This window comes from Passer montanus, unplaced genomic scaffold (assembly GCF_014805655.1).
Source record: "Passer montanus isolate IOZ18808 unplaced genomic scaffold, ASM1480565v1 scaffold10, whole genome shotgun sequence".
Classification (NCBI taxonomy): domain Eukaryota; kingdom Metazoa; phylum Chordata; class Aves; order Passeriformes; family Passeridae; genus Passer; species Passer montanus.
The window spans coordinates 29,606,305-29,628,530 of NW_024356505.1; positions in this window are offsets into that span (position 1 = coordinate 29,606,305).

Genomic DNA, 22,226 nt, shown 5'->3' on the forward strand with positions numbered 1-22,226 from the left:
GAGTTCTGTAAATTTTACACTATTTCCTATCTAATGGCCCAGTTCCATAGGACACAGAACCCAACTTTCTACCTAGGTGCTTTGCTCATAACATTGCCTAGGAAAGCTTTAAGCTTTTGCAGAAAATACTTTATTTTCCATTATATACTTGTTACTTATCAAAATGCTTTCCTGAAATGTGAAGCTGACAACAGAAAGCAAATCAGTGTAAGGCCTTAGACAGACCTGTAGATTATGCTTTAACTTTCTGCTACCTTCCCTCTCCACTTTAGGGATGCCATTTACTGGTTTTAGAGCCCTGCATGGGAAATAGAGCTGAAACATGTCTTGTATGGCTAGGGGGACAGGGCTAGTTTGGTTGCTTGCCTGAGTTACCTGGAGTTCTCTGCTTGTTTCAGACACCCAAGAACTCCATGTTTAGGCAAAGTTTCTGATTTAGGGAGTCTGCACGTGAAAAAGGTAGTACATTGAACATAGTATTCTGTGGTTTCTGTCAATCCCATAGCTTTTAGACTTTGAGTCATGATTTTATTTCCTATGGTTTTAAACTGTCCCATCCTGACTCTTAAAAGTATTGTTCTTTGATTACACAAATATTCCTGCCCACATAAGGATTTGTTAGCAGTGGAATGGGCTGGAAACATGAATACATTAGTATGCCAAAATAGCATATAAAACATTATGTCTGAAAAATCTGCTACCTGTATGTGGCAGCCAGAAGAAGAGTGAAAACAGGAGATAGGTAAAAGGAGAAAAAAACCAAAACTAATCTTTAATCATTTGGGAGAACTTTCTTCTGTCTACCACTGTCCCACCAGTCTCCCAAACAGGTACTTAGCTCAGGAGAAGTTGTGGACCCATGTGCAGAACTGGTGAAAGCAAATTCTGAGCTTCTCTGAAAGCCTGTGGTGTTTTTGTGGAAAGGAGCAGCGGTAGGTTGCTGTGGTCAGTCCCACTGTTTGCACAGCCCTGCTGGGATAGAGGATTCAGCTGGTGGGACGGGGTCCCCACAGCATCAACCCTGCTTAGCTGCACTATGAGGAAGAACAGTTTGACCAGTCTCTTACTCCCAGTCAAGGTTTCCCTTTTGGATAAGTGATAGATGAGGAGAAATAGCTCAATAATCTCCAAAGTGCCTGCTTTCCACTGAGGCTCCAGTTTGCTCCCAGTATGATGCTGGTCACCAACAGCTGATGCTGTAGGGAATTCCCTTTTGGGCACAGGGTAGGGAGTGTGCTCAGCCAGTCAGTGCTGGCTCTGAGGACACTTTCCTTCTCACAGAGCAGCAGCATGGGGTTAACCACACAAGCCTGAAATGCTGCCCAAGGTAGATGGCCACTATTAGCTTTCCTCCTGAGATTGGATTGGTAAATTGATGGGGATGAAGGAATTTGGGGTGCACTGCTTGAAATGACAGGTTTGTTTTCTCTCCTCTGCTCTCACATGTATATACCCTGTAAGATTAATGCTGATTTGTGTTTTCATGCAATTTGATTGGTGGAGTAAGAGGAGAACCTGGAAGAACAGCTAATCTGAGAGTAACAACTAATTGTAACTCCTGCTGCTGTTGAGGTGAGGTAGTAGCTAAAACTGCCCAAAGAACAGCCTAGAGAGTCAGTGCAGTTTCCTCATTCATACTGGTTCCTCATTCATACTGGCTCTGTGGGTAAGTTTTGTTGAAACCCGCACTGTGGAATGGTGCTGTCACAATGTTAGTTTTCCTCTATCTTAATTCAACAATCCTGGTCCTATAATAATAATAACAAAATATTTTAATTTTTTTTTTCTTTCACATTAAGGTCTGCGTGTGTTGTACTGGCTTCTTGCTAGCAATATTTTTCTGGGCACTGATTTCTGATCTTGGAGATGAACAAGTGCAAAACCTGTCTGTGGACAAAGGCACAGCCCAAATAACTGAGTGGTAAGTACAACCAATTCCAGCAGAAAAGGGATGCAGCCACTTGTGCTGTGACTCACAAGTCATCTTAAACTCTGTTTAGCAGCACCAAGCCCTGCTCTGCATTAAGAATGTTTCATGTGGGATTTTCCAGTTTGTGAGGCTTGGGGGTAGATGTGGGAAATGCACAGCTATATGGCAGGATTTCACCAGCCATTCACCTGGCAGCCCTTTCCCATGGGTAGGACAGTCCTCTTCCACATGCCTCTGTGCTCTGGGTCACTGAGAGCAGTGTGGGCTGGGAGCCAGTCATGTGGGGACTATTCCAAGAGCTGGAAAGCCACTAAAGAAGCAAACCCAACCAGCCAATAATGCTGCATGCTCTAGAGCTGAAGCTAAGTAAATCATCATCTCTCTGTTTTGCCTGAAGTGCAGCATATTTCAGAGGAATGGTGAAAAAGAGGGAGTAGCATACACTTCACACACCACTATATTTTCTGCAGCTGGTACTTTGCCTTTGGGTACTCCCTGTCCTTTATTCCTTGGAGAATTGGTGCAGTGTGCCCAAGTGCCCAGGCAGCAGGCACATGAGATCAGCAGCAGGGACTGCATCTTCACATTTTGATGTCAAATCTTGTGCTCTTCATAAGGATGTACAACCCAAGGGGCAAAGATGTCCCCATCCTGTTTCTACAGCCACTGTCATAAGGGCAGCCCTATGACATGTTCATATGCAGTCCTGTTCCACTGACAGTTCCCTCTTGGCAACATGAGTGCCACTTTTATAAAGCTTTGTAAATCACTCCTGTTAAGTGTAGCCTCTTGGACTAGCACAGAATATATTTTCACAGCAAGGACCAGACTCTGGGCAAATTTCTTACATTCTGTTGCTAAAATATACGATATTTATGTAAAAGAAACATTCATTTTCTGCTCTCTCATTGCAGTAAGGAACTGGGGTATGTGAATAAAACTCTCCTTTATCTATTCAAACAAAAGACAGAGTCAGTTGTAGAGATTCATGGTAAAAGGTAGTGATTGTGCACCTGAGGTCCTTGGCTCTGCTACACAAGCTGCACACACAGACCAGGCCCTGTGCTGGCAAACCCTTGCAGTTGTGTATTTCTACACTTCTGGCTCTACCAGGCCAGCCAAGCTGGATGGGGCCTGGGGGGGCTGCCTGCACCACAGCTGCAAATGTCACCTAAACCACCTCAAAGTTCTGCTCTTTCCTCTGCAGATACCTGCCCACGGAATTGCCAAGTTACTGAACGAGAGAAAAGTCTTAGAGTGCATGCACTGCTGAAAGAGCAAGGGAAGTCAGGAGAAAGCAATCCGTAGTGACCCCATTTGCTATTTTACCAACTGATACCTGCTCAGCCTCAATTTTACACCCCCCTATCTCCCTCTGCAGCCTGTGTGTTCCAGGCTGTGCTAACCAGCACATTCATTTTACAGTGGCAATTGCTGAGCCACTTGTGCTTCATAGCAAAACACTGATGTTTAATTCCTTTAATTTAAAAATGTGTTGCATAAATTGTTAACTGTTTGCACATGTGGCTATTAATAGTCTTTAAGCAGCCAGTAAACATATAACATCAATACAATCACTACCCCTGGTCATGGCAACTGCCTGTGAGGAAAGGCACCTGCTTCCTACTCCCAAAATCAGATGCTGTATATAATAATGTTGGTGAAGTGGTAACACTTTATTATTAGTGCCTTTGTTTGCTCACTCTATACTTTATAAAGTGGAGATGACTTACAGACAGAAAAGTAATTGATTTGGCTTGGTTTATCTACAGGGGCCCAGGCAATATTTTATCATTTTACTTTGAAAGCTGTTTTTGAACTCAAGTCATTTATGTAAGTCATTTCCAAGTAAAATCTCTGCTGGTTCTTATGCTTTTTCTTTTCCAACTCTGACTGCTACCCTCATTTCTCTGAAGTTTTACAATTTAAATATGTGGGTGTTTTTTTAAACAATTCTAGCTTTCATATTTGAGGAATATGATTGCTGGTACCTTGCTGTACAGTTGTAGGGAGTATATTTCCCCCTATACTCCATCCCACCACCACCCCAGTTCTTTCCAAGTGGTTTATTAATGATCTCGGAAATACGATTCTCTATTCCAGAAAAGATTTTCAAAATTTGGCTGCCAACCATAACCAGAACCATACTGCATGCCACCAGTGCAATAAATATTAAGGAACGGTGAACATTTCACAAAAGGAAAGCTACCAGAAAGAGTTTGAAGTTTTGACTTCATCCAGAAGCCTCTGGTTTACTACTAAAATTTCCTGCAAAACAGACTTAATTTTGCAATGCTTTTTGTTTTCAATAGAGCTATGCATTCTGCCAAGACGTGGCTGCTGGATGAGCAAAGACTTCCAAGACAGTCTCTGCAGCAAGAGATGCAGGACTGAAGGCGGGAAGTGACATGGAGAGTAGAAGGCCCAACTAAGATTACACAGGGCAGCAGCAGGAATGAACTTTGAAAATCCTGAGTCTGATCAATAGAGGGACAACCTGGAGCCCTTCAGGAAGATGAGATTAAGCCCTTCTGTGAAGATGAGATCCTCTGGAACCACTGCCAGTCTTGGTGCTAGTTTGGACAGATGCCACTGTAGAATATCTACAGTTTGTCTTTAAAATATATGGAAAGACTTCATAAGGTGAGGTTTATGAAGAGTCCATATTGGTTGGGCAAACAAGATACCACCTGTCCCAACACACCTCACTTGTTGATGTTCATACACCATAAGACCAAGTGCTAGAAGAATGTGTCGTTTTGTATTTTGAGGATCCTACCACATCTGCCTCATTTCTGATGACACAGAAGAGGCAGTTGTCTGTGAAAGCCTGGCAGCAGCAGATTTGTTTCCATATTCTGCCTCTAGAATGAGATGGTCCTTATCAAACACCATCAAGTGAAAGTGGAGCTTCTGGAAGCACATGTGCATTGTCATCTCCCCATTCTGTCATGGAGGGATCTCTTACGGGTTGGTTCTTTCTGAAGCCCTCCCCTTTTTTAGCCAAACTCTTCCAGAAGAGTAAGAAAACCTTTAAAGCACCATTTTCCAAAGAAGAGACTGAGCTATGTGTGGGAAAGCAGCCAAAGCCCAAGAAAGGCTGGTAGAGGATGTATGCTAATGAGGAAAGTGTCCTGGTAGGTGGGATAATGATTGAGCCTTCTTAGGAGGGAAAAGATGAGGAAAAGCCATTGGAAAAGTGCCAGAACAGAGTGATTAAAAATCCTTTCATTTTATATTACGAAGTGGCTGAAAGCTGCCACCCTTCTTTGAATTTAATGAGAGCTTGTCCTTGACCCATCACCTGAGTCACAGCCGCCGGGTCCTGCGAGAGCAGGTGCCGCCTTCTTTGAATTTAATGGGAGCTTGTCCTTGACCCGTGTTTATGCTGCATCACCTGAGTCACAGCCGCCGGGTCCTGCGAGAGCAGGTGCCTGGCTGGGCGGACGAGCGGCTGCAGCACGGCACCCAGCGCGCACACGGTGCCTCCGGAGCCGCACGGGTAACGCAGGGAGGCAGGCAGGGCGCTGTGCTGCTGCCCCGCTCCCGCCGCTGCCCGCTCCGGGCTGCCTGGTGCCAGAGCATCATCCCCGGCGAGGCTCAGCGCCTCCTCCGGCCGAGCCTGAGCTGGACGCAGGTTGTTGTGTTGCCGCTTCAGCGGGTGCCTCCCATCTGGCCAAGCGTTTCCAAGCGCCGCAGGGCTGGGACGGGAACACGCAGCCGCCCGCCCCTCTCCGGACCGAGCGCCTCTCGCCGCGCCTCTCCGTGTTGCACGGCTGAGCAGCCGATCGCTCGGGCTGTGCGCTGCCGGCGGCCCTGTCCCCTCATGCCGCCTCACGGGCCCTGCAAGCAACTTTTGTGCCGGCGTTAAGCCCCGCGGGCCGCCTCAGCCCGGCCGCGGCTTTCCCCTTCTCCCGCTTTCCTCCTTCCCTCCCGGGCGCCGCCGCCGTGTGGCCCCGCGGGCGGCAGGGGGCGCCGCGCCGCCGCCCGCGGGCCCGGGCTGCCCTTCCTGTGCGCGGCGGGGCCCGGCAGCCCCGGCCATCGCCTCACGGCCCCGGGAGAGCTTGGTGTATGACCAGCCCCGGCCATCGCCTCACGGCCCCGGGAGAGGTCGGTGTGACCAGCCCCGGCTATCGCCACACGGCTCCTGGAGAGCTTGGTGTGTGACCAGCCCCAGCCATCACCTCATGGCCCCGGGAGAGCTCGGTGTGACCAGCCTCGGCCATCGCCTCACGGCCCCGGCAGAGCTTGGTGTGACCGGCCCCGGTCACAGCTCTGCCCTGCGGAGGAGCTCGCGGCAGCGGCACAAACAGGCACTGCCGGCTGCCCCTGCCTTCCCAAGGAGCCCTTCTCCCGCACCAGGCACCGCTGCGTGCCCTGGGCTCCGTGCCTGGCTCGACCCCAGGCCGGCAGGGTGGCAGAGCAGTGCCACAGCCCGACTTCGGCCGTGTGACCCTGGCACTGCGCTGCGAAATGGCTGCACGAGCCCCTCACCAAAAGCCTTTAGCAGCGGCATTCGCCCCTCTGATTCCATCGGGGTGTCAAACCTACCCTGAGTAAACCTTCTCCCCATGCCTGACCGTACCTTCTCTCCCAGGGATCTCAGCCTGGGGAGGAGAGCTGTGGTTGGCATGAACCACATTGCTCCATCCAGAAGCACATGAAAAGGCAAAAGTGTTTTGGCTGTGAGAACTGTTTGGCCCTTTGGGGACCATGGCACAGCGCACAAAGAGAGGGAAGAGGCCTGAATCCAGGCTGTTACCAGCACTTCAGTGGGGGCAGTTTTAGGGACAAGCATTTTTCCTAACAGCTGATTATCTGGTCGCTGGTCTAAGCAAGCCGGTCCTGAGGTCCTGTTTCATGTGGCAGCTCCAGGAATTACTTCCTGGCACACCCAGGGTTTTGTGGCACTCCTTGCTCTGGAGTAATTTAAAAAGCATAGCTGCTCTTTCCTTCTCCCTGAGGACCCCGTTGTTTGGGCCAACCAGGCTGTGGCTGTGCACCGAGACACATCCCAAATGCCAGGTGCTGGGGAATTTGTGATTGCTATGTGTCAGTAAGGAAGATCCACATCGCTCCTCCTCCAGCTCCACCAACCACAAACCCACACACTTCTAGTAGTACTTCCCTACTCCAGCAAAATAGTTGGCACTGACTAGAGAAGCAGCAGCTTGCAGCTGGCACAGATCAGCCATGACTCACTGGCCTCAGTGACTTTGAACTTGCTCACTTGTTGTTGCCTCTTCCTTCCCCCCTTTTCTCACAGAGCTGCACAAAGAGAGCTGGCAGGACTGCCCACCACCCCAGCGGGCACCACTCACCTTGCCAAGCAGGGCCCCCTCCATGCCCCCTCCTGCCACCCCCCAGCTGCTTCGCCGCCATCACCATTGTGTTCACTTGCCTTTGAAATTGGCAGGAGACATCAGCTATGCTCAGATGATTAAAAGAGAGGCAGAAGCACCTGCTCATGTTTGGGGCTTAGAGCTGTGCTTGTGCTGAATACATACACTGTTATTTGGGTGCCCAGATACAGAAGCGTTGGAGGGGGACTTTTCTGCAGCTGCTGAAATATTCAGCCAGATCACAGTGCAGCAGTTTGCAGAGAGACCACCTCTCCCATCTTCACATCACCACTGTCCCAAAAAAACCCTATTATTTTTAAGCACTTTATGTGCTGGATGCTCAAGTGTTTTTACCTTACAATGGGAACCCTGTTAGGATGGGCTAAATGGACTAACCAACAGCAACGTCTTGCCCCACTGCATACATCATGTCTCTTGAAAGCATTTTGGGACCACAAAATTTCAACCTGTAAGACACATTTGGATATCTAGAAGGTTAGGCAGTCTCTAACATCAAGTGGGAAGGAAAGGACATTTTTCCAAGGCATGGGAACTAATGGAGTGAGGGTGAACTACTTGTGACAGATGGTTGTTGGCAGTTTCCTTGCTCGCTTCCAAAGCATAGATCCAAATGAGTGACCAAAACAAGCTTGAACTTTCCTCCCTCTCACTTCTATGACTTTTTCATGGGGAGGGAGGTGGGTCTAGCACATTTGCCTGAAGCAAGTTGTGGTTATGAGCCCTGCACAACCCAAGCTTGGCAGCAGCCAAGGGCTGCCCATGTGCAGAGAGTTGGTAACAACACAAGGTGCAGCCTGGTGTCACACAGGCTTAGCAGTGGGTCTGGTGGCAGTACTGACACATTCGCCTGGCACTGCACCTGAGCTAATAAGCCTTTGGTTTGTTAGCTTGGGCACAGCACTGCACTGACATCAGGGGACCTGCACTGATTCCCAGCCCACCAGCTGGGTTGCCTCTGGGCTGTTTTTCCTGGTTCTGGTGCTGGGTAAGCACAGAAAATTTAAGGGCCAAGAAAGTTACATCATTCGAAGTCCCCCTTCCTTACTTTTTGTAACACTTACTAAGGCTGAAGCCCCAGCAGTTCTCCAGCTTTTGCTGCTGCCTCCATCTCAAGAGGAGATGGACAGGAATGAGCAAGCTAAGGGAGGGCATGGGAGCAGCTGTAAATGGCTTTGTCACTGTGCCCACTGCAGTGCCCTGCATGCCGACTCTTCCTTTTATCCATTTTCAGCCATCAGACTTGCAGAGCATCTTGCACTTGAATCCATCTCATGGCTCCACACAGCAGCTAAGGGAAGGTCTGGGAAATCAATCACCTCTGCTCAGATCACACATGAAATATCAGCAGAACTAACTGTTTGTTTCAGCTGCTGGATTCCAGGACTGGAGTCACCTCATCCAAAAGGCAGCAGGCGTATCATCAGGTGAGTTATATCCAAAAGGTTTTTCCCTTACACCACTAAATAAAGGGCCCTGTGGCTCCACTTGAGAGTGAGAAGAGAGGAATCCCATCATTGGAATCCACAGGTGTTTAAGATTTCTCAGTAACCCAGGGCTCTGCACTGGATGTCTACCCTAAGCCCTTGCCACTCAGCAGGACCCCTCAGATTCCTGCCTAGAGCTGTGCAGGATGTCCTCTTGCTCTCCCTGAGAGACCCCAAGGCACAGGGGTCTCCACTAATGTCCTCTGTACAAGTAGCATCAGACCTGGCTGTGATTGGGCTGGTGGAGGCAGCACTGTCTGCCTTTGCCCCTTAACACTGTTATTGCAGCTAAGGAGAGATTTGGGGGTGATGTCTGAATGGACAGGCTACAGACTTGTTACCTTCCTGTCATCTTCCTGGCCATCTGATGTCAGTCTCCTGGTGCAGGGGGAGACTGGAGGGAACCAGGCTCATGCAGGGGAAGTGAGGCAGGTGACTCCTGTGTCACTTACCTGGCACTTCAGTGCTGGGTATTAAGGGTCTGTGGGCCATGTCCCATCAGCCATTCCATGGAGCTGACCCTGCCTGCCCCATATCAGGTGGCTGGGTACCAGGAATGCTGCATGGATGGAGTCTGACTTAGTAAATAGTAGTTTTCAGAATCATGTGTGATCTAGTGAAAGGTAAGCAGTTCTCTGCTAAAGAGCCCTTTTTCTGAAAGCTGGGGTGGTGAAGTTAGGAACACTCACTTTGCCCCAGCAGACACAATGCCTCAGTCATTAAGTGGGAAAAAGTCCCAAGGAATTTGAGCAGTGCAATGATAAAAGGCCATGAACAGCTGTTGAAAGTGTTCATGAACCAGGAGTAACTTTACATAAAGAACTAAAACAGAAATAAAGCCTGATTTGATTAAATGGTTGGATTCAGAAAAGCAGGTCACCTCCTGGAAAGCAGCTTATGTAGGTGTGAGGTGATTCAGGCTATTTCTGAAGAGGGAAAATATGCAACAGCTTCCTGGCTAAAGCAGAGGCCACCCCACTCCCAAGTACGGCCACAGATTTTCAGTGACTTGTCATCGCTCCTTCAGGCCTGTGCTCTCTGGGAATAATAATGCTCCTCTGCCTGATCTCTGCTTCCAAAGCTCAAATACACACACACACACACACACACACACACACACACACACGCAAACAATTCCCAAATTGCTAAAATTCATTCACCAACAAAAAAGCAATTTCAGAGGTGGAATTCAAAGGTGGTGAACTTTTCCACACTTGGTCACATCATGCCCAGAACTTCATTCCTTAGGTAGCACAATGGCCAAAACCCCTAATTGAAACTATAAACACTTGGCATCTGAAAATGAGGACACATCCATTTTTGTGTCTAACCTCAAGTAATTGCTTGGAAATGATACCTGATGATCTCCCCTGAGGACCTAAGGGCACCGTGCAAGTCACTGTAGGAGATGGAAACCTTCCAGCCGCTGTGACTGCATGGGTCAGCTGGCGACTGCTGCTGATGCTGCCCATGTAACCAGGTGAGCTGGAAAAAATGAAGCTGTTTGCTAACTCACAGTTTGTCACTATACTTGTGAGACACAAGATCTTGTGGCCTGGGTGATTTCTTTGCAAAAAGCTGGCAGAGAGCCTGGATACACATCCTGGCTCATATCTGCTTTCACTGTAATTTGGCCCAAGCAGTCAAAAGCAAATGAGAGAGGATGTAGCAATAATATGGGGGAAGTTGGAGATGTTGGAAATATGTACAGGAAATAATCAAATTAGACTGTTCCTGGGAAAACCAAAGTTGATACATTTGGGAAAATAGTCTGAAACACTACTGCTCAATAGGACAGAGAAATCTGGAAATGAGGAACATCAATAAGCAGACACTGCAGCATTATGGCCCAGGACAGGTCCATGTGATTTGGGGCTGCCCACTGAGGTATCTTAGTGCAGAGTGGGGTGTGCTGGGGCTGCAGCAGGGCTGCTGCCATCGTTGCTGTACACCCCATGCCAGGGGTGATGCAGACAGGGTGAAGGCTTTCAGAGAGCACCACATCAGATGAAAGGTGGGAGGGAACAGCTGCATGAGGAAAGCCTGAAAAAATTTGGCATAAACAACTTTTCCAAATAGTGACTAAATGAAGAGGATCTAATAACCCTCTGCAAGTATTTGAAGGCTATAAACACCAAATGAGGCTCATGTGGGATAAGATTAAATATAATGGGATAAATGTATGAGCAGGGTAAAATGTGTTTTATGCAAGGACATAGGTACAAATTAATAGAAGGTGGTTTCCCAAAGGAGGAGTAGAAGTCTGATTGGTGTACACAAAACTGCTCCAGATAGAAAAAGAAAAGAAGACCATATGCTGTTGGGACAGTTCAGCGAAGAAGTGGATAAGATAGCCTTTACCTTCAGGTCTTTTGCTGGGAGTCTTGTTCTGTAGAAAAGAAAAACTTATATTCATCACATTGCTTAAAATCCCTACCAGAACCAAGCTGAGTACAAAAATAGGTATCAGGATTCTTTTTCTGCAGTGGTGAAGATCTGCTCATCATAGTCTGGAACTTTCCTTACTTGCACAACGAAGGAGGTGTGACATCCTGCTTTGTGTGGGTTTTGTGGAGGATGGCCCAAAGGACATAAAAAGGGATAGTTAACTGCAGCCAGCTATCACCTCTGTCACTGGCAGCATGCTGGCAGTGCTGAGGTGACTTCATCCCACACCACATTCTTCATGGAAATTAACATACAACATACTGGGAGTGTTTGTTGGCCAGGTACCTGGTGACCAAATTGTAATTACTTCCTGGGATTGCAGTGAAAATCACACCAGGGAAGGGTCACTCCTGTTCTACAGTTAATTTTTCCTCACAGTAGAAATGAGGCATAATTTTTTACCTCATGTTTATTCAGAACCTTTGGAGGCTCTCTTTTGAACAGGCATTTTAAAGGGAAAAAATCAGGGCTTGGATGCAATCCTATCACCTGCCAATTGCTCTCTCCATTCCAGTCAGTAGAAAGCTAGGCAGAAAAGGGCCTTTTTTCCCACTCTGTCTCTCTCTTCCTCTCCCATTTCTCTAAATCTATGTAATCTCTAGACACCAGGGTATTCAGTGCTGTTCAGATCCTGTATTTTGGCTCATTAAAATGTCAGACTTGCCACTGCACACCCAGGATGCTCATTCCTATTGACATCAATGGACAATGAAATCAGTGGGAGTTGGGGAAGTAGAAAAAGCCCACAACTTTCTTTATGGTGAGATTAGTGCTCAAAGTAGCTTTAAATTATGTTAAACTCTTCTAGTGTCATTAAGCAGAGTTGTCAGGCTGTCCAGTCTAACACAAGCACACAACATTTCAGGAAGTTTTCTTGTGTGATTTGGGAAGAAAATGTGTCTGACACTCACCTGTGCTCTGCTGATGAGCTGTGCCAGAGCTTTTGTGTTGTTGGTGATGGGTAAAACATGAGGAAAATGGATTTTGCTGCTGTGTTTTCAGATTTTATAATGCATCACTCAAACCATTTAATAAATACACAGTAAAGTGGAAAATAAATTGTTCTGAGAGAAGCCTGAGGTGATCTGAAAGCCAAGCACAACAAAGCTGTCACTCAGCTTCTCTGGGATAAAACCCTTCCTTCCCTTATTTTCAGACTGCAGAATTGAGTAAGCAGCTACTACAAACTCAGTTGTCTTTTACCTAGTTGCTTCCAAACCTTATCTAAGGTATTTCTTATATGTAAGACTGTTCACAGAAATAATGCACAGCCTGAAAAGAAGATTTGATAAGAGTTAAATTACAGTTTGGAAAACTGTACTATTGTGGTCTGTCACCTTCCTTACATTTAAAAGGATTTTTGTACTTTCACATTTGGAACAATACATCCCTTGTCCATAGATGAGACCCTTATGGCCCCAAATATGTAAAATAACGTTTATAGTTTAATTCTGGAAATTATTTTAATGAATGCTGTCTCTCTTCTAATAAACCAATATAATAGAAGCTAATGAAATACAATCAAAAGGTTTCTCATGTAGTAAATCATTATAATATTCTATTGTGTGTGAAAGAGCTGCTCAGCATTTCTGTGTATCCCAAAAATGAACTACTTTTCCAGGATTCTACCGAGGAGCTGTATTTTCCCAGAAGAAAAGCAAGGTGGTAATGTTTCTGCTTCATTTCTCTTTTTCTGCTGCACTAGACATATCTGAGGTTGGGGCTGGCGTGGGCAGCAGTGGTGCTCCAGTGCAGGCGTGGACACAGGGTCCTTGGAGAGCTGTCAAATAAGTGGTAAAAGGAGGCAGTGCTTGTGTGACACAAGACATTTAATTAGCATGTTAAATAATCACATGTGCATTTGAAAGCAGTGCCAGCTGAGCAGGAAAGCAGCCTAACACACAGTTTAAAGGAAACACTCATATTTGCAAGCTTTTTTTTTTTCCTCTAAGTTGACTGTTGTTTTTTGGACAGTAAAGGGAAATATGTTTTTTTAGAAGCAGAACATACTTTGAGGTCCTTTATTAAATCAGCTGGCTGAAATGCAACTGCTGAAGGCTATGGTAAGAACTTGCCAGCTTCTTTTGAAAAGCACTGTCTTTTTCTGGGCATGGTTTAGGCTGTACAAGTTTATTGCAGATACTGAACTCTGTCCATAGGGTAGGGGCACACACTTCAGCATACATCATTGCAGATTTCTGGGACACTGAATTCTGCCAGAACAAGTTACCTTGCTCCACCTGGACCCAAGTGAAACATAGATTTCTCTCTTTGATTCATCAGCATCTCAGCCAGATGAACTTGGAAACTCAACTTGCCAAATTCGCACAGTTTGAGAAGGTTCACATTAAATCTATGGGATCTGACTGTGCTTTCCAGAGCTTCTCCTGGCATTATTCCTATAACAATCCCTTCCAGTTCCATTGGCCCAAAAGCCTGACAAAATAAATTCTAAGGAAAGTGCCTCCCTAGTTAAATAAGTTCCAGCCCCTTAGCTATCACTGGTGTGAAGCTGGCCCAGCACACACCCACTCATTTCTCTCTTTTGGGCCACCTTCACTTGCAAGCCAAACAGCAGTGTCCTGTGCAGGCAGCAGAGGGCAAGCAGGTATCTACCTCACCCTATATCAGCCAGACACAGGCATGGTGCCACTGCAGCTTCTGCTGCCCTGCAGACATTTGTACTGGAAACCAAAAAATAAAAAAAATCCAAACAAACCCATTGCCCCACCAAGTCTGGTCTTAGAGACACCAAGAGTTAGTGTAACCCTGGGTGTAGGAATTGTAAAGACCTTCTCCCCCAGCACTCTGTCAGAGCATCACTGATTGGGGGAGCAGGAGTGTATCTTCATGGGTGGGTGCTCCAGAGGCCCAGGGGAAGGGAATTATTGCTCCTTTGGACATTATGTTCCACCATGCTCCCTTTCCCAGTATTGTGGAGTGGCAGCCAAAAACAAAAAGAAGGGATCTGTAGTGACTACACAAGGGGCAACAGTTTTGAACAGTAAAGAGGGAGGGTTTAGGCTGGACATCAGGATGAAAATTTTTATGATGGGGGTGGGAACAGGCTGTCCAGAGAAGCTGTAGATGCCCTGTCCCTGTGAGTGTACAAGGTCAGGTTGGATGAGGCTTTGAGCAACCTGATCTAGAGAAAGATGTCCCTGCCCATGGCAGGAGGATTGGACTAGTTGATCTCCAAAGATCCTTCCAACCCAAACTGTGCTGTGATTCTTACAGCCACTGCAGCAGAGTGCCAGTGAGAGGGGAGCTGAAGGTGCTGGACACATTGCAGGATTGGACCAGGCATAGAAACAAGACCCTGCAAGGCAGTCTTGGTCAGGCATGTTTTGGTCATTGAGTGCTGGTCATTTGGATGCAATGCACTCTAAAAACATATTAGATGTCAAGGTCCTGGTGGCTGGAAGCTGATGAAAATAAGAAGACACCTGGGGAAATCTGAGAGCAGCAGGAAATCAGGAGGCTGGAGACAAAACTGCAATTTTTAAATCCCTTTCTTCTCTAGGGTTTCACAGTCTGCTGGGTTTGGCCTAAGTTGACATGAGAGATCTGCTGTGTTTCCTGTTACACATGAAAAATGACATACACTCCAGTAACATCAATATTATTGTAATTTTTTTAATCGGACTTCACACATAATTTTTTACTAAAAATACGTATTTTGAGATTTATAGTACATCTTAGCCTGGTTTTTCTCATTGAGCGTGACCAGAGTTTTGGGAAGAGTGATGAGATACTGCACCTCCAGGCAACGCCCATCACTGCCCAGAGTTAGGTCAGTAGTGCCAATGGGCCACCTGCATCTTTAATAATGTCAAGCAGCTTCAAAACACTGACATCTGTTTGTGAAGTTTGAAGTTTAAGTGATTTCTCAGATATGCAAGTGAACACTCTCTACCTGGAACCTTGCTTGGAAAATACTTGACATTTCTATAGCAGGCATTTGCTCACTTAGGAAAAAATTATCCGGAGAAAATAAGGGCTTTGCTGCTTAGCCAGTTCTTACAGACACCACAAGTGAGCTCCCCTATCCTCTCCTTTCTCTACATTGTCACGTTACTATGAGAGAGAGAGATACACCACGACTATCAGTCTGCTTGTGGGCTTTTTCCTTCTGCAGGAACTCTGCTCTGCTGCTCATACACTGGCATATTTTGTTTTATTTTTGCTTGACAACTCACTATCAAAACAGTAAAACTGGGGGATTTTTGGTTATTTAACTAAGGCTACTTTAATTGCTCAATTATGTAACAAATCTTGTAAGGGGATCTGAATTTTTGCTCAAATACCAAAATCCCTGGCAGAAGTTCAATATTTCTCACATTTTAAGCAGGCCTTTATACAGTGTTTTTACAATATTTTAAAGGATCTCATCTTTTTTTAATAGCTTTGTGGGGATTGGGCTATATAATAACATAAAGACTTGGATAAAATCCAGTCCAGATCAGTTGCTATTACAGAAACAAATCAAACAGGGTTGGTTTTTTTTTTTTTTTTGTTCTCTTTACTGAAAACAAGTAACAGAGCTGGAGCTGTGTCAGCTGCCAGTGAGTCAGAAGTTAACCCAACATGTTAAAATCTGCAACTGGGTTCATCCTTCCCCCCAAGGCCAAGAAGGTCATGCATGTTGCAGTCGTGCAGACTCATCCATGCATGGAGAGAGCATGACTGCTGTGTATGGCTATATAACAAAAAAACCTGCCCCATACACCAGAGCAGGGTGTTTGGTGCTGAGCTGGTCCTAAAGCCAGGCTGGAATCAGTACCCTGCTCTCTCAGCAGCTCCAGCATTCAGCAACTTGACAAATCAGACCCTCATGTTTAACTAAATCACAGCAGCAGCACCAGCAACCCCAGCATGGGTCAGGGAGCTCCTGTTCCTGCTCTCCCCAGCATGGCTTTCCCAGCTCCAGCCCTGCTTCAGCCCCCTGGGGAGCAAAGCCTGATACACAGCATGGGTCAAACACATATTTCTTCCTTATAAAAACATAGAACAAGATATTTGGCTTCTCTTACCAGAAGCTTGGGGTATAATTAGCCCACCCTATTTTGCATTTTTAATTATGCCTGCGCTTAAAACTGTTGGGGTCGTGAACAACTTGGATATTTAAGATGCAAGGAAAATATAACAGCCATTTTCACAGGGAGAGAGGCTGTGGCATAGAGCCTCTGAGTAAGTAGGCCAAACTTCAGAGAAAACCTGGAGCATGACTGAGAACAGAACCCAGATGTACCCAGGCTCATGCTTCATTTTAATACAGCGCTAGGATCCCTCTCGCTCATGATGCCAGCATAATGGTATTTCCTCTCCTGGAATGGTGTGTTCAGCTCTGGCCAGCACCTCTCTCTCTGAGAAGTCAGATAGAGAGAAGGAGAAAAAGACCAGAGAAGCACAGCCAAGGCAGGTTCCCTTGTGCAGAGCATCTCCATACAAGGCAAGGAAGAGGCACAGGAGCCTGTAGAGGACTGTGAGGTGCTCTGTGCCTCCAGGCAGACCAGCAGGCTGGCAGCACAGGGCTGGGCTTCACCCTGCCACACGATAAGAGGGCTTGGTGATGGAATTTGGGGTCAGCTTGAGCCTGCTTATACTTTCTCTCTGTCCTGCAGTAAGCCATTTAACACTTAAGGGCTTGTCTACCAGACTGGGGGGAACTTTGGCAGGGTGTTTTACAGTGCAAGGTTAACATGTGCCAGCTGCCTTGAGCTAACTCCCCAGGTCAGTCCAAATGCAAGGCAGAGCACTTGTGAGTGGCTATTCCAAAGGTGCTCTTAGACCTCTTGCTTACAAGTAATTTGTGACAGTATCATGGATATATAGAATTGTTTGGGTTGTAAGGGACTTTAAAAATAATCTAGTTCCAAACCCTCTGCCATGGGCAGGGATGCCACTCACTAGATCAGGTTGCTCAGAGCATCATCCAGCCTGGCCTGGAATACTTTCAGGGATGGAGGGATCCATCCCTGATCTCCTTGGGATTATCCACGATCTCTTTGGGATCCTGTTCCAGTGCTTCACCACCCTTTGAGTAAGGAATTTTTTCCTTACATCTAATCTAAACAAGGCTATCAGACAGGGATGGTTCAGCCCTCCATTGTCAGAGTAGCTCAGGATTGTCAGCATTTGACACTACTTTAGGAGGTGGGGGAGGCCAGGAGACCCCAGAGTTGCATCAGAGCCCAGGTCTGCTTCATCTTTTTGATCCCAAACACCACAAATTCCAAAGACACCCTCTCCTCCACCATAACCAGATTCTTTTTGCCTCTGGAGACCGAGGTGACCTTGGCTGACACCACATCCTTTGACTATTATATTCATCTCCAAAAAGTCCTGCTTTCCATCAGGGCATGCAGAGTGGTCTTAGCAATTTTTTCTCTCCTTAAAGCCAGAGGCTGTCTGGCTTTAAGCATCTCTTTCATGTCCAGAAAGCATCTCTTCCCACATCTGCGTGTTTTGTACTCACTTTGAAATCTGAGATATACCTATGGTTCTGCTCCTGTGCTTTGAGCACGTATTAATGTGAATGTGGGAATTCCATGTAACTTGAGACAGAGATTTCCTTTGGTAACCACAGCCGTGATCTGCCTTAACCCTGCAGCTTGGTGATCTCCTGGCAGCCTGTACCACTCATTGTTGAGAAAGCATCTCTTCCCACATCTGCATGTTTTGTACTCACTTTGAAATCTGAGATATACCTATGGTTCTGCTCCTGTGCTTTGAGCACGTATTAATGTGAATGTGGGAATTCCATGTAACTTGAGACAGAGATTTCCTTTGGTAACCACAGCCATGATCTGCCTTAACCCTGCAGCTTGGTGATCTCCTGGCAGCCTGTACCACTCATTGTTTGTTTGCACAGATCTTTCCTCTACCACTCACCATCTCGTCCTCCCATAAACATTTGTCAGTTGTGTCTAAAAATCTCTTTTGTCATGGTGCCAAGGGGAAGCCTTCTAAAAACTGCTCTTTGCTGTTTATAATGCTAATTCTTTATCAGTTCCCTCAGACCCAGACCTGCCTGTGCTGAAAACTGTCTGGACAAGACAAACACTTGTTCTTTCTTTGGTGCAAGGGTTTGATGGTCCAGAATGAGTGATGTTCTATGAGACAATAATAAAAGTGATAAACAAATAATCAGACTAATGCAGGGGGAAATCCTTGCTAGAACGCTGGTAAGAAAGATCAAGCAATTCCTCTAAAAAAGCAAGTTATTCCAAATATCATCTTCCTTTACCCAAACCAAGTGATCAGGACTTGCACTGATTTAAGTCCTTGCTAGAACCCTGGTAAGAAAGATCAAGTAATTCCTCTAAAAAGCAAGTTATTCCAAATATCATCTTCCTTTACCCAAACCAAGTGATCAGGACTTGCACTGATTTGACTGACCACACTTTCTGTCATCAGAATCTGCTTCACCACTACCTCTTCAACTTCTGATTATCTTCACTTTCAGAGCCCCCACAAACATAATTCAGTTAGAAATAAAAATTAATTTACAACATCAAAAACAGTCACATTTGGAAACAGTCTAATTTCCTGATGCTCAAAAGCACATCACATTATAATTTATCAACCATCACATTTTTAACTATGTCAGACATTTGTCATAAAATCACCATTAAATGGATATCTAATGGCTTCTAATAAATGTCAAAATGAACTTGCAGATGCCTATTCAAAATATATTAGAAGCCATTAAACAGCAATTAAAAGGAAGTTTCACAAATAATATTTTATTTTAGATATGTTGTAGAGTCAGGCAAGGAAAGGACAGTGACATTTTGAGGACCTTCTGGAAATGCTCCCTTGTGCCACGTATTTCTGCAGTAATGGACTGCACATCTCCCTGGAGAGCATCCCATGCTTCGTGGACATCCCTGCATGATGAGGTCCTGGTCACTTATGATGTGGATGCTGTAATTCACTGCTTTAGGGCACAGCATGAACAGTATGTGAGGTAATGACATTATTCCCACTCTCCCTCGTGCCCTTCTGCTCTAGGGGCAGAAAGCTGTCCCAGATCCTCCTCGGTGTTGCCCTCCAGGGTGCTGGAAAGTGCTGCAGCAGGGAGGGATGTGGGGCAGGAGGGGATAGCTGCCAGTGTGGGGAGAGAGAAACAGACACTGATATTTTCTGGAGTTTGGAGGGGATGGGTGGAGGAAGATCTCCAGAGGGGTACAGAAGATTTGGGGGATGATGAGCAGAGAAGGGGATGTGAACAGCCATTCTCCCTCCGTAAGTGTGAGGTATGTGAGAAAGAGGGTTACTGAACTGGGGAGATGGACACCTTGAGGCCACTTAGCATTGAGGTGTGCATATGCACTAAACCCCAAAGTGTGCACAGTTTTCTACTGGCTTCAAGGAGAGAGCCCACACCACTGGCACTTCCTGCCCTGCAATCTCTCTCTAGTCCACGCATTAACAAAAGTCACCTCGTGTGGCTGGTGCAGTCTGGTATGAGCATCTGCTGGGCTCTCTCAGGAGAGCACGGAGGGTCACCTTTGCCTTCTGGCTCGAGGCTCTCCAGAAGCAGCTGTGCACTGAGAGGCACTGATGGACTCTGTTTTTCATGTGTGTCCATGCTGCTTATGTCCTGGAGCTGTGGTTTAAAAGGTGTATCTTACATGCATATTAAGTACACATGGACATGTAAATACAATTTATATCAAATATACAGCTCATTACAGGTATGATCCCCTTAGTTGCTTTTGCAACACAAAGACTACTTTATTTTCTATAAAATCATAGAATCATTTCGGTTGAAAAAACCTCTATGATCACTGAGTCCGACTGTTAATTCAACACTGCCAAGTCAACCACTAAACCATGTCCCTATACCTTGAAAATTACTCACAGACATGTAACCTTTAGGAATAAACATTAACATTAATGTAAATGTTAAACCTGAACACTAACGACAACAATTCTTAACAAGAATTTCATAGTATTCACATTCTTATTGCAGTCCAGACACAGCTTAGAAATAGTTAAAAAGATGAACTTCATCCCAGCTTGCTCCATTCCAATACCAGACTCTGTTTAAAAGAAGAGCTTGCTTTCTCCCTCTTTTTTTCCCCCTCCCCCCCACATTTTCCCTCACAAACAGGAGGGAGGGAAGGATGGGACTAGATGTGACCATTAATCCTGCTGGGGTTCAGGCCAGTGCAGTGAGAATTAGGTAAGCAGGAGGCTGTGGAGCCCAGTGGGGACAGCACGTTCTGGCAGGGTCAGCAGCACAAGTAACAAAGCAGCATCTTACACAAGGAGGTCTCAGGAGCCACTAATAGAGCCATTGTGTCAGTACACAAATATGTTGTTATGCTCCACCTTCTGTCCTGTTTGTTTCTTACAGTACTATGGCTACTTTCCTCTCCCACTGACGTAGCTGAGAATTGGTCCTGACACAGAAAAAAAAAGAAAAAAACTCTCATTCCCCCCCACCCTCCCCATCACTCACACTGTAAAGGACCTGTTTACACAACTGTGAAAGAGGGTGTGTATTTGCATATTAAATGGGATCAAGAAAATATGTAACATATGTTGCAAACAGAACTAATGTCTAAACACACATGGAAACCTGGGCTAACGGGTCCTGCCAAAATATTTTAACCATCTGTTTTTACTTAGCTGTTTTTGAACAAATTATGTTTATTATGTTAATTTATTTTACTGTCAACAACAGCAAATGACAGAGTTGCTGCTAAACAGCATCATTATATATCACATTCTGGCATAATACCAGCAGGTTCTTCTAATGCGACAGGAATAAATGCATATTAAAATGTCAATTTGTTTAAAATCTCGTTCAGGATGGTAAATACATCTGCACAAATTCATTATGTTCCAACAGATATTTTTTGCACACAGACTATTTTAAGATAAGTTGCTCTGAAAGGACCTAAAGGGGCAAGAGCACAGAGGTCCTGCCTGTACTCCTGGCTCCAGCTTTCAGGTTGATCCCAAGAGGCAGGGAAGAGAGGACCAAAGTGGGAGCTAATTCATGTTTTAGAAGTTGTCATTAAACTTCCCATGAGTCTATATCTGCAGCATCCAGGAAATCTCTCTTAGATGAAGAAAAACTGAAATTGAGATCAGCCACAAAATAACATTGATCTCCATCCTAGGCCCACGTCCTGTTCCCCAGCATACACAGTTTGTGCAGGAGCCTCTGTCCCCAGGCTCTTCACTGGGCTGTTGCAGACAAGGAATACCCAGTGCTACAGGCAGCTGCTGCTGCAAGCACATATCCAGCACAAAAGTTCAGTGAGGGATGTGCTCTGGAGGCCCCAACATCTCCAAAATCCCCCAATAGTTAAGTTACATAATATCAGCGTCAGCTCTTCTCTCTGTTTATCAAGTAATTTTCTGCTTGTTGCCCAAAAGCAAATCTTTATTTCAGCAGGATTTTTCTTGCTGACTTCCTAAGAGGAAAGATCTCTTCTCTGGAAGGGGCAGGTGGGTCTGTCAGTGGCTTCCTTGCCCTCCTGGCTGCCTGCCTTCACCATCCACAAGTTTGAAATCATTCCTCTCCTGATTACCAAAGTCAGCACCTGCTCTCCTAAATCAGCCTGCTCCCCAAGTTCTGTTCCCATGTAGACAGCTGCTCATAGCTTCTGTAACAAAAACAACCCTTTCTCCAAATAACTGGTGCTGAATCCCATCTTCTCCCACACAGGCAGTGTGACCTCCCTTCCAGTACAATTCATGGGATGATGTAGACTGCATTTTGCCTCATTCCTCCCTCAGGACCACACTTGCTAGGCTGACCTTCCTTCACACAATGAGAGACTCTTGCTTGTCCCAGCTCAGGGCTGTATGTGCTTTTAGACTGCTTCACAGGCAGGTCAGGAAAGTGGTCAGAAAACTCCAACCTGCTTCACTTCATCCTTTGCAGTCATGGGAAAATAGCCTATGGTTCCATACAGCTGGAAGCAGAGATTTTTATGTGTTCCAGAAGACAACTAGCAAAACTGGAGCACTGGGGAG